The sequence below is a fragment of the Pinus tabuliformis genome, chromosome X (genome assembly GCF_031772625.1).
Source record: "Pinus tabuliformis cultivar Carrire ecotype Pingquan chromosome X, CPIR1, whole genome shotgun sequence".
Lineage (NCBI taxonomy): Eukaryota > Viridiplantae > Streptophyta > Pinopsida > Pinales > Pinaceae > Pinus > Pinus tabuliformis.
In genome coordinates this window covers 654,066,775-654,085,156 of record NC_142308.1, presented here as the reverse complement: position 1 = coordinate 654,085,156, position 18,382 = coordinate 654,066,775, and the positions used below count along the sequence as shown (strand labels likewise).

The 18,382-nt window shown below is 42.1% G+C and overlaps 1 protein-coding gene across 2 annotated transcripts in view; it reads right to left on the bottom strand.

Moving 5' to 3' along the window:
• LOC149141679 (mitochondrial inner membrane protein OXA1-like) overlaps nucleotides 1–18,382 on the bottom strand; it is a 245,232-nt gene that overhangs the window by 78,383 nt on the left and 148,467 nt on the right. Inside the window, exon 9 of one of the 2 annotated variants that reach the window (XR_016264302.1) lies at nucleotides 5,712–5,789. The exons of the other annotated variant lie outside the window; for it this stretch is intronic. The gene's annotated coding sequence lies outside the window, so the exon portion shown is untranslated. The remainder of the gene's footprint in view (nucleotides 1–5,711; nucleotides 5,790–18,382) is intronic. 2 annotated transcript variants of the gene reach the window in all.

The window sequence follows — 18,382 nt, the reverse complement described above, 5'->3', positions numbered from 1 at the left end:
CTTAATAATATAAAATCCTCAAAGTTGTTGCACCAGTTTTCCCACATTGGGTTTTTCCGAGGACATTTGTCCAAAAAATATTGTGTCACTTGTGCATCATTCTCTATTTGTTATGTTCTTGTTTTAGGCAGCTTAATTAATTAAATTGAAGGCTGCAGTTGTATTAGCTTCGATATTTGTTGTAGGAAGCAGTAGATAATTTGTTTCAGTAATTAACAGATAGGAGAAGCTTAATCAATTGCTGTAGTAGGTGATTCGGGTGGGATTCTCAAATTTTCACATGGTATTAGAGCATCGCAGGTGAAGCAAGAAAAAACAGTATGAGAGACCCAACGCTGGGCAAAAGAGGGAGTTCGAAAAAGCTATAGGAGGCAACAATTCGAAACCCCAGAGATTTTGCACAGTTCTAGCCGAAGGGCTGAAATTTCAAGGCAATCCCTCTCCTAGTGAGTCGACGGAGAGGACTTCCAGATCGAGTTTCTGTCGGGGCAGAGGGAGCAGCGCAGAAGCCTCAATCTGAGGAGCACTGGTGGGACAAAATCTTTTCTGCAGGTCGTTTTTGCTAGGCAGAAAGATGTCAGAGGAGAAGGAAGGAGCACAGTTGAGGGAATTTCTTCCTCAGTAAGACTTCCCACCAAGAAATTCGTTTTCTTATTGGCTGAGCAACAGCAGTAAGAACCAGAGATGAGATTTTCAACATTTGTGGCAGAAATGGCAACCAGTGGCTTGAGGGATCAAGACAAGTTGGATGGGGCATCCAACTACGTCATCTGGAAGGAAAAAATGTCATTCCTTCTAGATGAGCATGCCCTCAAGACATACGTCGATAGCGTGGTGGTTGTCCCTACAGATGTAGATCCATTGAAGAAATACAAGGCTGAGACAACAAAGGCAAAAAGAATGATCTTCGATAGAGTGAAGGATCATGTGGTATGTCACATTGCTAGCAGAGGGACTGCTGAGGAGATGTGAGATGCTTTTTCTACGTTATATCAGGGATCTTCTGAGTAGCGGAATATGTACCTTGAACAGAAGCTGAGATCTACTCAGATGTAGAAGGGGGAGCGTGTGGATCCATTCCTCACGAAGCTTCAGGAGACCCGTGATGAATTGTCTATTGTGGGGCATACACCTCAAGATTCAGAGTTGAATAGATTGAGCCTCAATTGTCTCAGATGAGTGGCAAGTCTTTGTCCAGAGTATCCTGGGCAAAGCAGCTTTGCCGAATTGGGATGAGATGTGGGCAACTCTAAAACAAGAGGAGTTAAGGAGAGACTTAGTCAAGGTTAAACTTGACGGAAGCAGCAGCGGTGGGTCGAAGAACAAGGAGGAGGAGGAGAACGCAACCCTTGCATCCAAAGGGCAGCAAGAGCAGTGGAGGCGGAAGAAGGACGTCTCGAAGATCAAATGCTTCAAGTATGGTGAAATGGGTCACTACGCAACACAGTGTCCTCTCAGGAAGAAGGACAAAGATGAGAAGCACAATCTGAAGGCTGCACCCACAAAGATCAAGGAGGAGGAGTTCACCATGACAAATGAGATACCTCCAGGAAGGAGGTGGGTTGATTTGGAGTTGTAGTTCGAAAGAGCTAAGATGGGCAGGATCCTTGACAAGCCCACCTCTCGGATCAATTCCTCGCTACGGGAGCCTAGATCAAAAGTAGCAGGATGGACTAGTGTCAGTTGGTGCAAAGGAGTGTTGGAGTGACAAATGAAGTAGCTAGAAAGCCAAGTCTGAGCAGCGTTGTGTAGAGTTGCAGTAGTGCAGGGAGGCACAGTGCAGTAGCAGCAGCAGCGCAGTGGCTATAGAGGGATAGTGTGGGACTAGCAGCAACCAGATCTTCAACATCGAGTTGCATCTATGTTGAACACTTGCTCAGTAATTTGAGATGTTTTTCCATTGTTGATGCAGTAGCAGCAGCAGTTTGCAATGCAAGAGCAGTGGCAGTGCCAGCAGCAGCACAGATGCAGTGTTGACAATGGCAAGGTCAGCAACAGTACAGGTGCAACAGCAGCACAGTAGTTGATGGACAATATGTTAGACATCAACAGTGTAGAGGACGATGATATGAAGTTAGGGTGATGCTTCAGTGGGAGGCATTGCTAGAGCACATTCCTCGCTAAGAGGGAGTGTTGATTTCTGGTAACATCGGATGTGCTCCAAGTCTCAAATTTTGCAGGGAGGCTTGAGCACATGTATTCCAAAGAACCCAGAAAGCGTTTTGGGAAATTCCACCCAAAAACAGTTTTATTAAAATAATTAATTATTTTTAAAGGGACCCTAAGTCTAAACTTAGGAAAATAAAATAATTAAAGGATATTAATATAAACTATGGGTGTAACTTCTAGAAGAAGACGAGGATCAAGCAGAAATGATCTTAGCCATTGATTAGCTTCTAATCTGGGTCATTGAATGTCAACAAGGAAATTATTTAAGGAGGCTTGAGGGTCACTTGGAAAGAGACACAGAGAGAGTTCAGAGAATCAATTTTCTGAAGCACAGCAACTGCAGGGATATTTTTGATAGTGAGCTTTTGCAGTGAGGGGCAGGGATAGTTGGGTTGGAGTATCTTCTCCCAGACCCGAGATCAACAGCAGAGAGGCAGAGAGACACCAGGAGGAGGCAACGCAGACCCAGGAGGGGTTGACGTTGGGCCAGAAGGGCCCACGCAAAGCTGACGCAGAGCCAGAAGGGCTCACGCAGAAGCAGTGCAGTCTTCCAGTGCAGAAATCCAAAATCTGTCGGGGAGTTGAGATTTCTGAGTCAGGAGGGCTGGAAACTGCTCCAAAGGGCAAACGTTTCCCAGTTGGGCTAACGCAGAGTCTGTTGAGGTTGACGCAGGGCCTACATAGGGCCAGCGCAGAGATAGCTGGGGACAGTTGGTTCAACTGGCGGAACAACGGAATTGTTGGGTAGAGTGAGGTAATCTCACTAAGTTTTTCTGCCAGTTTATTTACTCTATAACTTGATTGTCAGAAGGGCATCCAGAGTTGTATTCAGAAACTACTACTGAATAATATAAAACCCACAAAGTTGTTGCACCGGTTTTCGTGCATTGGGTTTTTCAAGAGACATTTGTCCAAAAAACACTCTGTCACTTGTGCATCTTTCTCTATTTATTTTGTTCTTGTTTTGGGCAAATTAATTAATTAAAGTGAAGGCTATAGTTGTATTAGCTTCGATATTTGTTGTAGGAAGCAACAGAGAATTTGTTTCAGTAATTAACAAATAGGAGAAGCTTAATCAGTTGTTGCAATAGGCGATTCGGGTGGGATTCTCGAATTTTCACAAGTGACGCCATTAATAAAAAGAGCTCACTTCTTACAAACATTTGTCTATTTTTATATACATTGTGTGGAGTGGTTTTTATTTTCATATTTCTTCTTGATTATGTGCTAATTCATGTTTAATATATTTTCTTTAATAATAAGCAAAATTACACTAAGGTTAACAGAACTTGCCATTCAAGCGCTGCATAGTCACGTGGAAACAGTGAACTGGGAGGGAACCCCACTTAGGCATTTTGTTTTGCAAGTAGATCAATCCAAGCAACCCAACCATTCTAAACAGAAGCTTCAAATAGTGTAATATTTTGACTTCATTACAGACAGGATTTGAAGATCGAAATTGCCACATCGAAAGGGGCTGCTCCTAAGTGAGTTCAAAAATTATTAAAGGGGTTAATTCAATAGTGAGGGTGAATCTTTTTCAAGACCAAACGCACTTCCTTGAGCTATCAAGCAAGATAAACTTAAGAAGGTCTTAATTTAACATTGCCGCAAGTGTGAGGTAAGTACAACACAGGTATAAGCTCAACAACCACTTTTTTTTCTAAAAAAATTCCAAATCTTTATTTTCAGCATTTAGTTTAGGATCAATTAGCGTGTTCTTTCTTCGTACATTTATTTTTATTAGCAAGCATTACCTTGGAGAAAATTGATAAATCTAACCAAGCATATGTACAAGTAACATTTTTTACATATTTTATGCTTGTATCTAATTGAGTTATTTTGCAGATCAAGGAAATTATTGGCTATAGCATACAAAATATGCAATAAAATCAGAGGTTTCAGCATTCCAGGTAAGTAATCACTTCAAGAAACCTCTCTCATTACTCTACCATATTTAATTTTTATGTTATTCATCATTTAGAGCAATTTTATATGTAATCTCCATCCATATTAAAGGCATAATTTAAAATTTGGAAATTCTTGGGCATTTTTCCCAAGAGGGTTTCACCCATAATTCTAAAAAAGCAATTTCCATCTTGCTATAAATTGAATTCCTAGATATTTTAGGTTGAGGAGAGGCCTCACAAGACTCAAAATTGATCACCACACCTCTCCACCCTCCGACATAAAATCTAAAAGTTTCAGTAGTTTCGGTTGTTCTGACAGTTTTGGATTCTGCATGACAGGCATCTTTTCTGCGTCAGTTCTCTCGGCTACTGCGTTGCTTCTACGTCAGCTCTCCTGGCTATTTCGGCAGTTTTGGTTGTTCCGACAGTTCTGGATTCTGCGTGACAGACATCTTTTCTGCATCAACTCTCCCAGCTACTGCGTTGCCTCTCCGCAAGCTCTCTCCACCTCTCTGTTCTGTATTTTTTGAAAAGTCCTTCTCCCGGATTCTCTCTGCCCCTTAGCTGCAAGATCTCCCCAATCGATTTTCCTCCTGAGAACTTCTCACCTCAAAAAATCGATTTCCTCAATCTCTCTGTTTGTATTTCCAAATGAACCTCAAGCCTCCATTTTATACTTTTCCTGTTGAGTCTTCAACGGCCGAGATTAAGTCTCTAATCAACGGCTAAGATTAAAACATGACTTGATCCGCCTTCTATATCATTCTCACCCATATTTTGATTAATACTCATTAATATTTTAATTTTCCTAAGTTTAGACTTAGGAACCCCATTAAAAATATTAATTATTTTAATAAAATACAATTCGGGTGGAATTTCACTAAACGGTTTCTGTGTTCTTTAGAACTCATGTGCCTTAGCCTCTCCACCAATTTTCAAGGCTAAAGCACTTCTGATGCTACCAATAACTAACAACGTCCCTGAGGAGAAGAGGACGAAGTTGGAACCCACTGCAGAGAGGGGTATCCTAGTGGGTTATAGTGAGACCAGCAGAGCCTACCGCGTATATCTTCCTGCACAAAGGAAGATTGTCCTGAGTAGGGATGTAACATTTGAGGACACAGCTTTAAGGAGGTCTCGATAGGTTGATCAAGTAGAGCAGCAAGCTCTTCAGCAGGGGGCCACACCACAGGTTTTAGGTGCATCAGGTGGTACATTAGGATCAGGAGGTTCACCTCCTTCAGGGGTGATAGGTTCACATGGCACAGTTTTGCCTGGTACCGATTCACCTTGTGCGGGGTCATCAGGCACAATATCTCAGAGTTCAGGATCTCCCTTGGTTATTTCAAAGCCTTCCTCGCATGGAGGAGAGGCTCCAGTTGAGGATTTTCCCATACCACCACAAGAAACTACTACAGAGAAGAGGAATCCAAGATGGCTTTAGGAGACCCTGAAAGAGGCTCAAGAGGCAGTGGGGAGATGCAAGTGGTCAGTGAGTGTTTTGGGCAAATTTAGTGTTCTTCAAATGCCTAACCCTCTAGACCTAGTAGCTAGTCTAGAAACAACAGACAAAGTAATTAATCATTTTTCCTATAGTTAACAGATAAGAGAAAGAAGAACAAAGGTACAAACCTGTAACTTTCGCTTGATCCCTCTCTCCTTTGACCGATTTCGCTACTCCTTTCCGTACTTAACTCGCTTGGAAAGTTCCTGCACACAAGCCGAGACAGAAACCCATCAAAGCATACAATAATGACGATCTATTAACTAAAAATATCATTGAATCAAGAATACGATATACATCATATAAACACATGAATGGAAAAAGCTTAGAATTCTTTATTAATAGAAGGAAAGATTACAACCCATGTAGATGCATGCTCGATTCAGTGTCATCCTTCCAGCTTCAAACCCTTCTCTCCTCATGAAGTAACAATTTGACATCATCACAATACTCTTGCAAATCTCACTCAAACAGCATTTCCTTAGCTCAAGAAGTTCCAACCTCCCCAAGCCTTTGAATGCTTGGTTAATTTATAGCTGAATGGAGGAGGTTAAGCCATTAATGGCCCTCATGAATGCTTTGCCAAAATTGGGAAGTGGTTCCATGGAGGAAGGGATAATGGATTAAGGTTCATTCATCCTCTTCCTCATCCAAAAGCGAGCTCAATCCATCTGGAAACTTCCAGAAGCATCCATTGGATGAGGAATCCAATGGATTCATTTCAAAAATTCGATGAATCTCGCTCAGCGCAGGTGAAACAAAGGCTAGGTGCGATGCATAGCACCCAGACAGTGTAGTTCCTGCAATGCATTGTAGCCTGATAGAAGGCTCCCTGCGCTGATCTCCTTAGGGACACTTTTTGGATGAATGGTGACATGAAACTCTTGGGAGGCAAGCATGATGTAGGTTAACTTCATTAGGGAATGAAAACAACTGAATTAGGGTTGATGGACCCTAATAATACGGATCTAGAAGCTGGGGTTGATGTGTCCAAATTGACCTATAACAGTGAGGGAGAGTAGGCCGCCAGAGCAGTTAGATGGCTTTGTGGCAGATGTTGTGGAGACAGATACGGCTAGTTTTGAGGAGGTTGCTAGACAGCAAATTTGGAGAGATGCCATGGTGTGTAGGAATTTACAGGGTAAGTTCCTCAGAAAGAACACCAAAAGGACACCGCTCACAACCAGATCTCAAATCAATACACCAGTATTTTTGACGTGGTTAAAACCCTCAAAGTGCAAGGAGGGAAACAGTCCACGGCCTGTCCCAACGTGAGTACTACAGGCAATTTATTAATCAAAGAATGAAAATTTACATAAGCTTCTCTCATGCACGGATTACCCGAACAATGACCCTCCATGCGCTTTAAATAGAACTCATGGACCAATCGGGTGTCAAGCCACGGATCAAGTGTCGGTAATACCGAGGTGAGAGTGAACCGTCGGATCACTACATATCGTGACCGTCGGATTGTAAGTTACAAAATGTACAACGGTAAAGAAACACACTTTACCTAACTCTAACCTAACTCTGTACTAGACCAAGTTGAACTTAACTATATCCTATGTGTCGGAATATCCTAACATCCTCCCTTAAGAACAACTTGGGATAGGACTGAAGGATTTACAAATATGACACAATAGGAGAAGGAAGGAGGCACTAGAGCCTATCCCCCCTTAGTGACAACTTCCTGAACTCCAAGCATATATCGAAGTTTAGTGAACTTCGCCTCTGTGAGAGCCTTTGTGAAGATGTCTGCAACCTGATCATCTGTTGGACAATATTGCACTTCAAGAACATGGTCATGAATGAGCTTTCTGATGAAGTGCATGTGTAGTTCAATGTGTTTGCTGCGCTGATGCTGGACTGGATCTTTGCATAGCTGAATGGCACTTTGATTATCACACCAAAGTGTGGTTGGATGCTGCTGCTCAAAGCCAAACTCTAATAGGATCTGACGAAGCCACAAGGCTTCCTTACTAGCTTCCACGGCACCACGATACTCTGCTTCTGCTGACGAAAGAGAAATGGCAGCCTGTTTCTTACAAGCCCATGTAATAGGTCCTGAACCAAGAGTGAAGACATAACTGGCAGTAGACTTCCGATCATCAGGGTCACCAGCCCAATCAGAATCAGTGAAACCAACTAACAGAGGAGCTGCTTTGGCACTGTAATGAATCCCAAACTGTACTGTACCTCGAACATAACGAAGTATTCTTTTAGCTGCTTTCCAATGACTTTCATGGGGGTTTTGCATAAAACGAGCAACAAGGCCAACAGCAAAGGTGTTAAATACTTCGCTCTTGAGTTTTAAGAAGTATACCCAAGTGCGTCTGGAGAAATCATCAATGAAAGTTAAGAAGTACTTGCAGCCAGAGAATGAAGCAACAGGAAGAGGACCACATAAATCACTGTGCACAAGCTGTAAAGGGGCTGAGGCGTGCCAAGAGGCACGTTTGTCAAAACTGTCCCGATGATGTTTTCCGAGTACACATCCGGAACAAACACCATCTCTGCAAGATACCATAGGAAGACCTGTCACCATATTTTCTTTATATAGATGCTGAAGGGAGCGATAGTTTAAGTGACCAAATCGCTCATGCCAAAGTTTGCTCACTTCATCATTATGAGCAATAAATACTGAGGGAAGATTTGATGACCCAAAGTTGTGAAACTTATACAACCTTTTGGAATCATCAGCAAGACCAGTAGCTAGAATCTGTTTAGGATCTTTTAGATCCTTGATTACAACATCATGAGGTGAAAATTCAACAATTTTACCTTCACCTGAATGAGTTATCTGATAGACAGATAGAAGGTTGCAGGATAAGGTTGGAACACATAATACATCATTAAACTGACCATTGTCTAGATGAACAGTTCCAGTCCCTACAACATTAAGAGATCTATCATCACCAACATATATATTTTTGGTGTTACAATCATTTAAAGAAGAAAACATGGCTTGGTTTTTGGCCATGTGACAAGAGGCTCCAGAATCAATGAGCCACTCATGAGAATGAGAAGAAGAAGAAGATACATTTAATGCATAACCAGACTGAGATGATTGACAATGACATGCAGAAAGTGCCATTCCGGAAGTTGAAGTTGAAGTAGGCTCCACATGGATGTTATGTTTCTTCATTGCGGCTTCCAAGGCTTCCATCTTCTTAAAGCATTTAGATTCTAAGTGGCCATCTCGATTACAAAAGTTACAATGTCTATCAGTCTTCTTCCATTTGTTTTTATTGGTCTTATCATTTTGCTGAAATGATCTTTCATTTTGAGGCTGAGATGGTTTAGGACCATTCTTTTGAGGATATGACTTCTTAGGATTCTTTGAATTTGGTTGCTGCTGGGCGGCTAACGCTTTCGTGGAAGAGTTTCCAAGATTAAGAAGACCAAGGTGTAAGAGTTTTTCTTGTTCTCTTATTAAGGAATCACAAAAGGAGTCAAAGGAAGGGGCCTTGTAGTCTTTTCCTTGACAAATGAAAGCTTCCCTTGTAGAATGGAAAGTGGAAACAAATACAGAGTAGGCTGGTCCCAACTTAGTAAGGATGGAATAAATAAGGTTACCATCTTCTTTCTTAACTTTAACACCTTCCAAGAGATATCTAAGGGTTTTGAATTTGGACAAGAAATCTTCAATGCAAGAAAAATTATTAGGATCCAAAGTAAGCAGCTCATTTTCAAGTTGATGGGCTCTAATTTCATTTTTAATCCCAAAAACTTTAGCGAGTTTTTCTAATGCTTCATGAGGAGTCTCAAGTTCTGCAATGTGGAATCTAAGATCAGGAGAAATAGACATCCCTATCAAACCACGTGCTTGATCTTGTCTATTTTCCCATTTTGCAGCCTTGTCTTCATCTTTTGGTTTCTTCTCTTGGTCTGTGGCTATTCTGAAGAGACCTTTACTTCTAAGTAAATCTTCCATGTAGGCTACCCATTGGAAGTAGTTAGTGCTGTCAAGAATGACTTGGCATGGACTTTCCATTTTTTTTAAAAAAACTGAAGCTGAAGATGCTGAAAGTAAGTGTTCCAATGGATAGATCTCGAAAAAATAGGCGGTTTTAAAAAAAAACGGCTCTGAAAAAGGCTTCCAGATGAAGAAGTTATGGCTTTTTGAGCGTGAAACGAAAGGGGTTCCTCACTGGAACAGATGCTCCGAACGCAACAGAGCAGTCCTCTCGGCCCGAAAGCAATCAGAAACAGCAGATCTAGGAAACAACAGCCGCATGCAGTTCTACCGGCTTCAGATTTGGATCACCAACGGACGCGGCCCTCAAATAGCTCTGATACCATGTAGGAATTTACAGGGTAAGTTCCTCAGAAAGAACACCAAAAGGACACCGCTCACAACCAGATCTCAAATCAATACACCAGTATTTTTGACGTGGTTAAAACCCTCAAAGTGCAAGGAGGGAAACAGTCCACGGCCTGTCCCAACGTGGGTACTACAGGCAATTTATTAATCAAAGAATGAAAATTTACATAAGCTTCTCTCATGCACGGATTACCCGAACAATGACCCTCCATGCGCTTTAAATAGAACTCATGGACCAATCGGGTGTCAAGCCACGGATCAAGTGTCAGTAATACCGAGGTGAGAGTGAACCGTCGGATCACTGCATATCGTGACCGTCGGATTGTAAGTTACAAAATGTACAACGGTAAAGAAACACACTTTACCTAACTCTAACCTAACTCTATACTAAACCAAGTTGAACTTAACTATATCCTATGTGTCGGAATATCCTAACATGGTGGAGGACTATGCCTCTATCATGAAGAATGATGTCTGGGAAGCAGTGCCACGTCCTGATGGGAAGTCAATTGTGAATTCCAGGTGGTTCTACGAGGTCAAACATGCTATAGATGGCAACGTTGAGAAGTTCAAAGCTCGGTTTGTGGCGTGAGGGTTCTCACAAGTAGGAGGAGTTGACTATGAGGAGATTGTTACCCACCACTTGTGGGTAGTTATATATATGAGAGAAATTTTCTCCTAGATGGTCCTCAGCCGGCAGCCCCTTGCAGCCACCAAATAGCTCGATGTGTCATTTTCCCCACCACCTGAGCCAGCCATGTGGTCCCTCAACCACTTGTCATGAATATATGTTTGAAGGTGGGCCTTCTGACCCCAAAGGTATGGCTTTTCATTGGTATAATTGAGTAATTTTCCTTACTTGTCATGGGCACTTTTGGGCATGGATTGGTGGGTGGATTCTGCGGAAAGAATGGGTTAGGCTTGTATTCTTCTCTCCAATGACTTCTTTTGTGGTTACCCTTCTATCCTAGTCCCGTGGGATCCCCTTTACTAACCATTTGGCTTTTGGGTTGGCACTACATGGGAAATCTCAATTTTGGTTGTGTGGTCCCGCTTCCCGATACCACCTACATCATTCCCTTTCCACTCATTTTACCCACATTCATATATTTTCTCGTCCGGGTCCACATGTGTCCATTGGATCCACATAGGGTTAGCCTTCTCCTCCCCTTGTCCACACCTTGGGTCATGCTTGGAACGATGCCCCAGAGATTGATCAGCTAAAAAAACAAAAAGCATAATTTGGCAACTCTCAACAAGAAATGTACCACAAAATGCACAAGATGGTCGGGACATACAAATTTATTAAGTGAGCAAAAGTCAAACATGAGCTCTACCCATTATCCATGGCCATCATCTTGGTTCCTATGGGCCCCAGATGAGCCCCCTCTATCATTAAGGAACCCATGATTGTCCCAACCCCTAGTGGGTGATGAACCGAACCACCTTAAAGGGGTATTCACTGCTACATCTCACACATCATGATCTCCATCCCACGAAGCCTCGAGCAATTATGAAGAAAAATCAATAAAAGGCAAAAAGCATATGAAGAAGGGTGGAAAAACAAAGGATGGGAAAGTCATTTACCATGATTTGCTCCCTCCTACACTTATATACCCAGATATGGGCTTTCCCTGTTATAGATACCCTTGCACCTTGACATGTGACTTGGATGTTTCCCCTGATCCCCACTCCATTCCATCATTATATCATTTGCCACCTACACTTGAAGGATGCACCATGGACATGTCACCCCCTTTAGAGGTTGGAACCACCTAATAGGGTCCTTGGCTAACCCCCTATTGAGCTTGGAGACACTTATACATACCAAAGCCCACTATGGAAGGGCATGCCACCATAAAGTGCCCCAATGGTTCCACGACATGTGAGCTATTTTACATGATTATTCTAATGATTTGTTGTATTGGAGGGCAAGGAGACGCATTGGATCTTATGCAGGATTGCAAGTGGATTGCCATTTGGGGCTTGGTCTCCCTATACGAGGTCATAGCCCTCCAGAGGGCCACATTGGCACTTATAGGGTGACTGTTGAGAGCCATGGGCCTCCACCATAGCCAATATTACTTCATGGATCCCCAACAGTGTTTGTTGATTGCTCCTATTCAACCTTTTTGGATGAGGATGATGCACCTGTTTCACCATGCCCAACCGGATCCACAGATGCACCATACACTTGGTAGATGTTCTAGGGACCAGAGGATTATTCCCCGCTACAGAGCCAGGGCTTATATCATCATTCTAGCCCTTACAGATGGTCTACAGGTACTTCCGATCCATTTGGAGACCCATGAGGATGACCTTATGCCCCCACACCATTTGGGAGCACCACAGGTTTTTGCTTGGAGAACAAGGGGCCAAACCCTTGTCCACTATGATGGGAGTCCATTTCTTCATCATGGCACCCTTTAGACTTCATTTGGCTTCCTCAAAGGCCCAACGATTCACTTTAGTGATCATTCGACCCTTTTGAGAGGTTTATTCATGTATTATTGAGCTATTTGGTGGGCTTGTCACCAAAAGTATTGTTATTATGCACATTATTTTATTTTAGGGGCTCAATTAGGCCAAATTAGCTAAACTGAACTCATTAGAGATTGTATAAATAGATGAGAGGTGATTCATTGTCTCATCATTACATGGATTGGATCATATCTTCTTATGAGATTTTCACTATCTTTTGAGGATGAGACTTTTTGGATGACTGGATGAATTTCGATGTTTGGTTATTCTTCTTTGTCTTGGAGCTTCTATGATTGGCATATCTTGGTGATTGGATATATTCTTCTTACATGTAAGTACTATGTTAATGCTATTTTGATTCTTTATTTTGCTGCATTCTATTCTCGCTATTCTAGGGTTAATTTGTTGCTTTTCTTGGAACGAAATTGTGGAAATTAAATCTCTAAATAGTGTTGCATCATGATTGGGTCGTGTTTGGATGAATGAATGTTCCTAGAGACATCCTTGTCTTGACAAGTCACCAAATATTGTTGAACCAGAACGAAGTATAAATGGCCTTGAAGCTACTTTCGTTAAGCCCTAATGCCAACGAAGTTGTCTTTTAGGCCTCCTTGATAAGTGGAAATCAATCCAAACTCTAAATCTTCGATGACTCCATCTCTCCCAAAGGACAAAGCACTAGTCCTCCTCAGGTGATCTCTCTAAAGCTTATTTCTTTCCCTTCCCCTCTTTTTCTAGGCTTAGCCTACATAAGCCACCTAGGGCATCAATTATCTCACAATCTAGCCATCCAAATACTTCGATTTTTGGTCCACAAATGCGTTGGTGTGTCCTCAAGAATCCCTCCAATTTTCATGAGATTTTGACAATGGGATCTTGAGATATCGCAAGCCCTAACTCGAAGACCAATTCTTTTCCTTGTTTTCCCTTAGGCTAGAAACCTCACTGGGATCCTTGCATTTCCTTTCATTGAAAATTCATTCCTTGATCCCTGTACGACATATTGACATATCATTATTGGCGACTCTATTGGAAGAACGAAGCCCTGGTTCTTCATTGAAGTTCAAAGTGAATGCTTGTAGGGTGAAGCAAGCATTTGTTAAGGCAATTTTAGTTCACCCTGGCAACTCCCATGATATCAATATATAAAGATCAATGGCTTCTAAAAAGCTTCATGAGTGGTTTCCTGCTTTGGATATCACATGGGTCCCAGGACACCCAAATGGCCTGGACTAGAAGATTTCGCAAAATATGCCACAATTCAAGGGTGATCCATCCACAACAATGGACCACATAGCAAAACTTATGAAGCATGCTTCCGAAGTTAATGTGGTCCATCTAGATAGCCTCATGGAGTTATTTATTACTTCTATTGAATACAAGCACCGAGGTTGGCTCGACTCGCATGAGCCTGAAAGCATTTAATCGTTTATCAAGTTGCTCAACAAATTCATAGAGTATAAGGGACCCAAACTCCAATCTAATGAAGTTGCTTGTGAAAGCCTAGAGGAATCCCTCCGAAGGGAAGGTCTCATTAGTCAAGATGAAGCAGTTGGAGACAACCTTGAGGATCTTAGTGATGAGCACGAAGATGAGTCCTCATTAGACCCAAATAATGAACAAGAAAGCACAGGTGCTGGGAAGGATGAGTTTATGGAAAATGAAATTGAGACAAACCTTACCTTTCTCAAGGATATTACTCCCGATGACTCCTCTTCTGAGAACCTTGAGAAAGATGATCCCACTAGCCCCTTTGAAGATGTCAATGGAGATTACTTCCATATTGAAAAGGAGAAGTGGGAAATTATTGGTCCTCAATTTGACTATGCTCCCATTTATGACACCGACAAGGAGGATGAGGTTGAGAGTGGTCCTCCCTTTCTCCTATGCATTATTTATGAGGACACATCCATCGATACCCTTGGGAAGGAGAATTATCATTTTCCCTTGCATGAAAAGGAGTAGTTGGAGATGATTAACTCTCCTTTTTGGAAGACCCTATCTTTGGCACCAACAATGATAGGATCGATAACGCCCTTGCTCATACCCACCATCCCTATGATTCTAGGAGTATATTCAAATCACTTGAGCCTCTAGAGTTGGATTTTAATGAAAAGGATCTCGTTGAGACTTCACATTCCCCTTTTCCCTTTTCTAGTGCTCATCATCTTGAGTCTTCATCGAGTGATTCCCTCGCCCCTTGTCATACAATCTCAAGTTACTGTGAGCCCTTTCCCACTTCCAAGTATAGTCTCAAGGAAGAGCCCCTCTTTGATTATACTTCACCTCCTTGGACACCCTCAGTGTTTTGATCACTCCATGACCTCCCCTCTCCAATATATCCATCACCTTGAGCAACCTATTTGTTTCACTCCTCCTTTCCCTCACCCTTCATTCCCCTCTTATCACAACCTTGTGGCATCTACAAAGCATAATTTTATAAATAATGATTGTGATAGGGAGTTCTTGAGAGTGATCTTCCACTCCACCATTGTGTACTTAAGGGAAAGCCCCACACTTCTAGATTGACCTATTCTCATTCCCCTAGGGTTTCCTTTTACCTCGAATGGACATCACATTTTCCCACCTCCCACTCACTTCATCCCCCATGTGATTGTGTCCATATTCGCTGTGGGATTTTCTATATGAGTAATCATACTAGCAATCATATGTATATTGATATAATGATATGTTGGTTACATTGGCTCTATGATTACACTGAGTATTAACCTTACTATATGCATGTTAGGGTAGGATGCAATGCATTTTGATTTTCACATTAGAACTAACACCATATGATATTTCTTATGGTAGACTAGTTGCATTTAGATTTAAATTTGCATATTTTTTTTTGTTGATTTTTCAACCTAACACTAAGCATGGGTAATCATAATACACCATAGAAACATGTTGCATCGTGTGCTTAGTCTTTGTATGTGCAGGTAACAGCGAACAGGTCTATGGTAACTAAGAGATTGTTGGTGTTCTCATGACCTCTCATTCGAGTAGCTTCGTGCACTTTTCTGAGACCTCATGTCCCAATTGGAGCCAGATGTTACCCACCACCTGTGGGTAGTATATATAGGAGAAAAAATTTCTCCTAGATGGTCCTCAGTCGGCAGCGCCTTGCAGCTGCCAAATAGCTCGATGTGTCATTTTTTCTACCACCTGAGCCAACCATGTTGTCCCTCAACAACTTGTCATGAATGTATGTTTGAAGGTGGGCCTTCTGACCAAAGGTATGTCTTTTCAATGGTATAGTTGAGTAATTTTCCCTACTTGTCATGGCCACTTTTTGGCATGGATTGGTGGGGGGATTTGGCGGAAAGAGTGGGTTAGGCTTGTATTCTTGTATCCACTGGCTGCTTTCGTGAGTACCCTTGTATCATACTTCCGTGGGATCCCCTTTACTGGCCATTTGGCTTTTGGGTTGGCACTACATGGGAAACCTCGATTTTGGTTGCATGATACCGCTTCCCGATACCACCTACATTACTCCCCTTCCATTCATTTTACGCCCATTCATCTATTTTCCCATCCGAGTCCACATGTGTCCACTGGATCCACATAGGGTTAGCCTTCCCCTCCCCTTGTCCACACCTTGGGTCATGCCTGGAACGATTCACAAGAGATTGATGCAACTAAAAAGAAAAGAAAAAGCATAATTTGGCCACTCTCAACAAGAAATGTACCACAAAATGCACAAGATGGTCGGACATACAAATTTAGCATGTTAGCAAAAGCCAAACATGAGCTCTACCCCTTATCCAAGGCCATCACCATGGTTCTTATGCGCCCTAGATGAGCCCCCTCTATCATTAAGGAACCCATGATTGTCCCAACCTCTGATGGGCGATGAACTGACCCACCTAAAGGGATTATTCACTGCTACATCTCACACATCATGATCTCCATCCCTTGGAGCCCCGAGCAGTTATAAAGAAAAATCAATAAAAGGCATATGAAGAAGAGTGGGAAAACAAAGGTCAGAGTAACTCAAGTACCATGATTTGCTCCCTCCTACACTTATATACCTAGGTATGGGCTTCCCCTGTTATAGGTACCCTTGCACCTTGACATGTGGCTTGGATGTTTCCCCTAATCCCCACTCCATTCCACTATTATATCATTGCCACCTACCACTTGAAGGAGGCACCATGGACATGTCACCCCCTTTAGAGGTTGAAACCACCTAATAGGGTCCTTGGTTAACCCCCTACTGAGCTTGGAGACACTTATACATACCAAAGCCCACTATGGAAGGGCATGCCACCAGGAAGTGCCCCACTGGTTCCATGACTTGTAAGCTCTTTTACTTGATTATTATAATGATTTGTAGTATTGGAGGGCAAGGGGATGCATTGGGTCTTACGCAGGATTGTAGGTGGATTTCCATTTGGGGCCTGGTCTCCCTGTATGGGATCCTAGCCCTCTAGAGGGCCACATTGGCACTTATAGGGTGAGCATTGTGAGCCATGGGCCTCCACCATAGCCTATATTACTTCATGGATCCCCAACAGTGTTTGTTGATTGTTCCTATTCAACCTTTTTGGATGAGGATGATGCACCTGTTTCACCATGTCCAGTCGGCTCCACAAATGCACCATACACTTGGCAAATGTTCCAGGATCCAAAGGATTATTCCCCGCTGCAAAGCCAAGGCTTATGTCATCATTCTAGCCCTTACAGATGGTCTACAAGTACTTCCGATCCATTTGGAGAACCATGAGGATGACCTTGTAGAGCACCACAGGTTTTTGCTTGGAGAACAAGGGGCCAACCCCTTGTTCACTATGATGGGAGTCTATTTCTTCATCATAGCACCCTTTGGACTTCATTTGGCTTCCTCAAAGGCCCAACGATTCACTTTATTGATCATTCGACCCTCTTGAGAGGCTTATTCATGTATTATTGAGCTATTTGGTGGGCTTGTCCCCAAAAGTATTGTTATTATGAACATTATTTCATTTAAGGGGCTCAATTAGGCCAAATTAGCTAAATTGAACTCATTAGAGATTGTATAAATAGATGGAGGTGATTCATTCTCTCATCATCACTTGGATTAGATCATATCTTCTTGTGAGATTTTCACTATCTTTTGAGGATGAGACTTTTTGGATGAATGGATGAATTTCGACGTTTGGTTATTCTTCTTTGTCTTGGAGCTTCTATGATTGGCATATCTTGGTGATTGGATATATTCTTCCTACATGTAAGTACTATGTTAATGCAATTTTGATTCTTTATTTTGTTGCATTCATGATATTGGGATTTTCGTTATTCTAGGGATAATTTGTTGCTTTTCTTGGAACGCAATTGTGGAAATTAAATCTCTAAATAGTGTTGTATCATGATTGGACCATGTTTGAATGAATAAATGTTCCTAGAGATATCCTTGTCTTGACAAGTCACCAAATATTGTTGAACGAAATTTAAATGACCTTGAAGCTACTTCCATTAAGCCCTAATTCCCAATGAAGTTGTCTTTTAGGCCTCTTTGACAAGTGGAAATCAATCCAAACTCTAAATCTTCCATGACTCCATCTCTCCCAAAGGACAAAGCACTGGTCCTCCTCTAGTGATCACTTTAAAGCTTATTTCTTTCACCTTCCCCTCTTTTTCTAGGCCTAGCCTACATAGGTCACCTAGGGCATCAATTATTTCAAAATCTAGCCATCCAAATACTTCGATTTTTGGTCCACAATTGCATTGGTGTGTCCTCAAGAAGCCCTCCAAATTTCATGAGATTTCGACAGTGGGATCTTGAGATATCACAAGCCCTAGCTCGAAGACCAATTCTTGCCCTTGGTTTCCCTTAGGCTAGAAACCTCACTGGGATCCTTGCATTTCCTTTCATTGAAAATTCATTCCTTGATCCCTTTCCCCTCCCTAATTAGGTCAAGTATATCATTGGTTGCTAAATCCTATCCTCTTGACCTAACCTCAGGTCCACTTGGTCCCGTGTGGTCCCATGCACTATCAAGGTTAATTCTT